The sequence below is a fragment of the Gymnogyps californianus genome, chromosome 16 (assembly GCF_018139145.2).
Source record: "Gymnogyps californianus isolate 813 chromosome 16, ASM1813914v2, whole genome shotgun sequence".
NCBI lineage: Eukaryota > Metazoa > Chordata > Aves > Accipitriformes > Cathartidae > Gymnogyps > Gymnogyps californianus.
The window spans coordinates 1691677-1698822 of NC_059486.1; the positions used below are offsets into that span (position 1 = coordinate 1691677).

The 7146-nt window shown below is 49.4% G+C and overlaps 1 long non-coding RNA gene across 1 annotated transcript in view; it reads right to left on the bottom strand.

The window, feature by feature from the left end:
* Positions 1–985, bottom strand: part of LOC127023041 (uncharacterized) — a 32622-nt gene extending 31637 nt beyond the window's left edge. The window contains exons 1-2 of the long non-coding RNA XR_007767392.1: positions 923–985; positions 162–205 (exon numbers count right to left, since the gene is read on the bottom strand). This is a non-coding gene — a long non-coding RNA (uncharacterized LOC127023041). The remainder of the gene's footprint in view (positions 1–161; positions 206–922) is intronic.
* Positions 986–7146: the final 6161 nt, after the last annotated feature.

Below are 7146 nucleotides of genomic sequence, written 5' to 3' on the forward strand. Positions count from 1 at the left end.
AAGAAATCAGTTTCCTGTACAGAGAGGTGTGAAGGAACACAAGGTCTCATCTGTTGATAAACAACATTCCCTGAAAGAATGAACAGAAGAGGTAACAACTTCAATGCAAAAACTTAAACTCCATGTTGGGGGGAACAGGGGGAGGGCAAAACACCACTTACCAGAGAAGGGCAACATCTGCTCAGATCCCATCAAAAGAACAGGACTGTTAAGAGGAACGTGGGGAAGAAGCACAATTAAAGCCCCAAAACTATGTCAATAAAAAGCCTTAACAAGTCATACTTATAAAAGGAACGGGAATTTTGGTCCGATGCACAAGGACAGTTGAACACAACTGACACCACGGCCAAAGCAGCAGGAGAAGCCGAGCATGGGACCGCGGCTGCCAGCGGCATGAGGCGATCCCTCAGCTCAGCTATACGGGCAACAGGGAGACAGCCACCCCCGCGGGACGGGCAGGGAGGCGGCTGGCGCCAGGTGAGGCCCACAGGCCACGGACACCAGCAGCGGCCAGGCGGGGAGCCCACCTTCCCCCGCCCGCGCCGCCCGGCAGCCCAAGCCCCACAGCGAAGGGACGCGCCGTCACCCCGCGGCAGGCCCGCGGACGCGCCGCCGCCCGGGACGGCATCCCCGCCTGCCCGGGGAGGAGGCCGCCGCCGCCACCACCCCCGGCCGCGGTGCCGGGACGAGCGCCTCAGCCCGCCGCCTCCTGCCGCGGCGGCCCCGGCCGAGCAGAGCGGAGCAGAAGGAGCCGGCGCCAGGTCCCCGCCGCTGCCCCTCACCCCGCGGGCCGAGGGGGCGTGCCGGGCCGCGGCCCCGCAGCTGACAGCCCGGCCGCCCTCCTCCAGGCCCCGGCCGGGCAGGCCGGCCCACCCCCTCGCAAGACGCCGGGCGAGCCCGGACGCCCCCGCCGGCTCCTTACCGCGGGGCAGGGCATGGCGCGGAGCCCCCACACCCCCTCCCGGGGCGCGGCCTCCTGCCTGGGCCGGGGTCGCTGGGCTCCTGGCTGCCTCCGCCGCCGCTCACTGCCACAACAACATGGCGGCCGCACGGGACGCGGGCACGGCGGGGCCAGGCGCGTGCCCGACACCTCCTCCTCCCCCCCCTCGCCCGCCGCGGGGCGGGGCCAGGCGCGCGCCGTTCCCGCCCTCCGCCGCCCAGCCGCCGCCCTGAGGGGATCGGATCCGGCCCCCGCCTCGCCCCGCTGTGAGGGGAAGGTCGCGGCGGGCAGCGCCCCTCGCCTCAGGGCTCCGCGTCCCCTCAGGAGGCGGCCGGCCGGCCAGAGCCGCGGCCATCCCCAGAGCCCGGCAGCTGCTCTCCCTCGGCCCCTCAGCAGGTGAAGCTGACTTGCTCTTTCCTCCTTTTATAACCCTGCGGGGTACTTAACCGCCCGCAGCTGGCTGAGGCTGGCCTCGGTCTGGCTCTCGGTAGCTCAGAGCCCTGCTGAGGCAGGAGGTGCGATGCAGTGGTACAGACGGTGTCTCAGGAGAAGGTTTTGCGGCCGCTTCGGCCAACCTGTGAGGCAGGTAATAGGGGGAGGTGGGCTGGAGTTGCATGCTGAGGGGAGCTGCGGGAGCCGAGGAGCTCTGCAAGCCAAGGCCTGCCCAAGCCCTACAGCATCCACTGGCAGTGGGGCCTGCAGTCCTGGGATCCTCCTTAGGAGTCCTCCAAAGCCCATGCATCCCTTGGAGAAACACCCTGTCCGACTATAAAAGCTGCTGTTGCACACAAGGTCTTCTGGCCAATGCTTTCCTCCTTTGCTTTTGTGACATTCGGCTCAGCTGTAAGAACATGTGTGGCCCCATGCCATCAGTAGATGCACCGTCCAAGCCACCCTGAGCAGCCCACAGCTCCTAAAGCATGAGGTAATGGAGAGCAGGGAGCCAACACAAGGCATGAGAGCCAAAAAATACATGGAAATTGAGAGACAAGTGATAAAAAGGGATATGAGCGTTAAGCAACAGAAAGGCACAAGAAAGCTTGAGAGGCAAATGGCAGCAGTGTCAGAGGTAGCAGGGTACAGTTGGCAGGAAGCACTGCAGTTTCCAAAATGAAGCTTTAACTAAGCCTTGTGCAATGGAGTTCCTTTTCAGCAGCAAGATTTATATCTGGGTTTTGCAGCAACTGTGATGGATCGTTAATGCTTTATTTTTATGCATATCTTTAATTTACAGTACTGTATGTAGGTCAGGTTGTACTTTCGAGAGATACTTCCACCTGCTCCTCATGTTCGCCTTGATCTGAAATGAAATGCTTGCTTGCAAGTAACTATAAAATGCACTCCTAAATTATCCACAGGACTCTCCCTCTGAGTCCAAGGCTAGTCATTGTAACAGATGGACTTCAGTCTGTCATTAAGTCATGTTTAAGCTAGAAGTAGCATTAATGTTCAGAGAGAACAATACAAAATACAGGATCGCATGTCTTTAAACTCAGATATAAGCCACGCAGTGAGTTGTTTTCTAGTTTCGCTCCCTTGGTCAGGGACAGTAAACATTTGAAAGGAAGTTAATCAGCCCCTCTAAAGGGATTTTTTCCAACAACAAGCCATCATCTGAATGCAAATGTGATCTGAAAGTCAATATGTACCTTCAGAGGAACTTTGGAAGAAATACAGGTAACTGAAGGGAAAAACAGGATTCCTGGCCTGTTTATAGCCAAAAGCTGTGAAAAAATTCAGCCGGTATAGCTGTATCTGAAAAGGATGTCTGTTGACAGCATTAGGAAGCAGAATATAAATTTTGAAAAGTCGCTGTTAAATGGTTGCCTTTTGCAGTATGCCTGGACGGAGATCAAATGTGACCTACTTCAGGAAGCTGAATCCTGGAGACCCGGGGCTTTTGTACAGCAGAACCTGCTGGTTGCTCCTTCTGTTTTTTAAAGAGGGGGAACTAGCTGGAGTGCCATCACTGTGACAGGAAAAGCTGCGCACTTCCAGCTTCTTATTTCAGTGACACAAATTGTCATCTTTGGCATTATCTTTACCAATACGGTTAAACACGTTGCATGGAGACTTTCCACGTCTTGTGTTCTGAGTCTCTCCATTTCTTGTGTTCCAGTCTGTTTTTTAATACATGTTAGGTATGGCCCCATGTTAAATGACTTTTGCCTCTATTTTCTATGATGATCGGGGCAAAGGACGATAGCTAATGGGAATTATTTTATGGAAATGGAAATTACTGTACCCAAAGGGAGAGCAAGGCCTGTGAGAACCTGACATGCAGCTCAGGGAACGAGGTGTTCCCAAGCCCGCAGTTCTGACAGACCTGGAACGTATCCTCACTCATCCAGTACAAAGTTTTTAATTTGTCAAGTTGAGGGTGGTAATGAATTACTGAGGAACTACTGAAGCACTAGCCGTTTTTAAGCAGGAGGAAGAAAAGTAATCCAGTCAGACACCTGTTAGTCTGACCTCAAGAACATTAAAAGCTTAGGAAAAAATGTAAAGGAAAAAGTAGTTAGGGACAGACAAGTAAGTGGAAAATAAAGTAAAAATGCGACATAGCTTTACTAAAGATAGACTGCATTTAACTAAGATTATACCTTTGATAATTGTTTTCTAGACAATGGATACATAATAGATTTAATCTAACTGGATTTAATAAGATATTAAAAACAACGCCACATGGCAAATGTATAGTTCATCTGGGGAGCTATTTGGTAGGTAAGAAGCTAGCTACAGACAGATGACAGTAGTTTGCGTGGAAAGGTGGACTGTGAGGGTGGAGCTGAGCTCCTTAAGAAATGACTTGGAGACTATTGGCATGTTCATAAATTTATTCAATAAATTAATGGAGAGCAGGTCCATAAAAGAATAGCTACATGGAAAAGGTAGGGAAGTCGCCTCGAACATACACCACCGGTGGATGTACGGGGAGTGCAAAGGGAAGAGAGAGCAGAAAGTGGCTGGGCTCCGATGCTCTCCCGAAACAGCTCCGCTGACTGCCCCTCTCAGAGACGGAGTGCTGGACCACAGGCTGACCCAGCGAGGCATGTCTTACGTTCTTTTGATCTTGCACAATATTTGTCAGACGGGCCTCGGAACAAAAGGTAGGAGTGAGCTGATGGCATTTGCTGATGGCACAAAGTTGGGAGGCACCAGCAGTGCAGAGGGAATATCTGTATTGCTGGAAGAGTTGGATAACATCGAGTGCTGGCACATTGGAAATGGGATGAAATTTAATAGTGGAAAGTACAAGGTCATGCACTTGGGAATTACTAACAAGAATCTCTGCTGCAGGCTGGGAGCTCATCAGTTGGAAATGACAGAAGAAGAGAAAAATCTGGGTGTATTTGTTGCTCTCAAGATGACTTCGAACTCCCAATATGAAGCAGCTCTGACGACAAGCACATATCAACTGAGATATTTCCAGGAGAAGGGGAAAATGTTAATACCATTATACAAAGCTCTGCTGCAACCTTCTCTGGAATTATGCATGCAGCTCTGGTCACTTTTAATCAAGGGATACATACTTAAAATGTGACTGGAGAATAACTACAGGGTAATCCTGATTTTTTTCTTATGTAAGGATCTTGAAATAATTTTTTTAGCCAAAAAACTGAATGCTGAGAAGGGATACAGTTGTTCTCTATGAAACTTCAGGGAGTAAACACAGAAGTAAACACATCTCCCTTAAGAGCAAGCGTGATGTTAGCGTAAGAGAAAACAAGTATCCGATGGCCCTGAAAAGTCGGCTGAAACATGAGAACACCAGGGCTTCCCACAGCTCAAGTCCTGAAGCTCTGAGCCGTCCTTCCCAGAGCTGCCTTACCCTGATGCAGTTGCCACCAACAGCTGAGAACTCACCCTAAAGACCCAACAAGTCCTTTCCAAACCTCTCGTGCTGTTTGAGACACAGCCACTGAATTACTAGTTGGCTTCTAATGAAAAGAAAAGGGGTACCTGATGTGGAAAGATATTCCTTGGGCTGCAGTCGCAACCCAAATGTCATTTGAGTTACTGGCTGTATTCAGTAAGGACGCATTTAAAATCTGCATGTGGTCGTGGTAGAGGCTGACAGCATCCTGTTCCGATCGTCCCACCCTGGTCCCTCAGATCATCTTCCCACAGAGGCCGGCTCTGGTGTCCATCCTGTACGTGAGGTGCAGTCCTTGAGCGATCTGCACCTGGCACAGTGAGAAATGGCAAAACCAAACACGTGTCAGGTACTTTCCTGCCCCTGTTACCGTCCAGTAACCTTTAATACGCTTCATTCTTGTGATCCAAACAGCCAAACTCCGACTCTGTGGGCTGTTTCTGTTATGATGAAAAACTGATGGTAAGGTCAGATATGTCTTGAAAAAAACAAACACCACACCAAGTCCCGATTCCGTAAGAACAGTCAGATCATGAAACGCAGGGTAGTTTCCTTTCTCAGGACTCCAAACTGGCTTCTTTGGCCTGTTTTCTACCCAAAAGCAGCCCTCTTCATCCTTTCTCTCCCATTTTGTTTGTTTTTTCATCTTTTACCTTACTTTGATGTTCTACTCATTTTACTCTCCTTTTTTTTTTTTCACAAATGCCTGAACAGAATGCTGTGCTCAGCCCCGTCTCTGACCACTGTATTGCTACTGTGTTCCTCGTTGTGTAGGTGCTTCCATTCTTCTGCTCCCACCAAACAAGCAGTTATTTCATTGTTCATTTAATCCAAATGGCAGGCGGTGAGGACATCAGGGTCAGCACAGCGTGAGGCCAGCCCCGACCAAAATGTGCCAGGTGACAGGCACCCACTCCGTCAGTCATCCTGATGGGGCCCAAAAAGCAGATGCGCTGACTCATTCCCTTGAAAAGTAGACAAATAATTTGAAAATAATGAGGTTTTTATTACGTACGTATCATTTTTGTCAGAACGTTTTCCAACAGTCTCATTTTAGGATTTTTTTGTCTTGTAATAACCCTGTTTTAAAACAAGATGTACTATTAGTGACTATTGTTGCTGAAGGGAAGCTAGCACAATGAAGCTGTCTTGGCTACGGCTACACATCAAGATGATGATTACAGGACTAATCAAATACGAAGATTTGGGGGACTCTGAGAACTTCAAGTTCAGTGGAACAGCTACAGCATTTTTGAGCAAATACTGAAAACGGCTTTGGGGACAGTGTTCCCGTGTAGCGTCTGAGCCCGGCTCTGCAAGGACACGTGAGCTGGTTGCATGTGAGAACCCAGCTCCATCCAGCAGATCAGCAGAGACATACTGTGCCTGACTGCGAAAGGCAGGACAGCACTTCATTACGGAATTTTTATTGAACATGCTAGTTCTGCTCGGGTTCGTGAGCACAGAGCGTTGCTCTGCGGATGATGGATGACACCTTGTTTCTGCAAGGCATTTCTGTCCCCGGAAGTAAAAGCTGAAGACATCAATATTGAAGATATGCCAGCAGTTCAGTGTAGGCAGAATGTCTGGAAGTCGTGTTTTATGTCTGCTTATATTATTTTCTTATACTTAAAAAGACTAATAATCCATATTGTTTGCCTAGTGAGCTAAAAATAAGTAAAATGTTCAAAGTATTTTATACTGAACTTGTCTTTTCTTCAGAAAAGTTAACTGTGTGTGTCGTTTGCTATGTTGTTACAACAACACTGCCTGAAAAATGCTTTTAATAATAAAGCATATGTATTTTTCTTAATAAGCACACTTAAGATCCTTCCTCCTGAAGTTGGATAGTTGTTATTATCCTACCATACAAAAGAGAAACACAAGGCAGCGAGAGGCTAAGAACCTGTCTGATCAGAGGGGCTGCTTCAAGTATCATTAGAAAATGGTATTATTTTAACTGGCAATCTTAAGTGATAATTCCTTACTGTAGAACTACGCTGGTAACCCGCTCAGGACTGTGCCTGCTGCGGTGCGCAGGTGTCAGAGGAGGGAGTTCCCACCCACAGGAACTTGCACCATTAAAGCTCTCAGAAGTTGAGCAACTCCTGCGTGCCACTGGCCAGGCGGACAGTGTACCCCCAGCCTCTCGGAGAAAGAGGGAACTGGTGTTCCTGCCCCTGCGCAGATGCAATGCCATGCGGAGAATGAACTAAGAAGTATCTCGGGCCATCCCTGGTGTCTCTCATTAGTGACCAAAATAAAAAATATCCTACGATGAGACTTTATGCTAAGAGTATACTTAGAGGGGGTTAATTGGAGAACGATG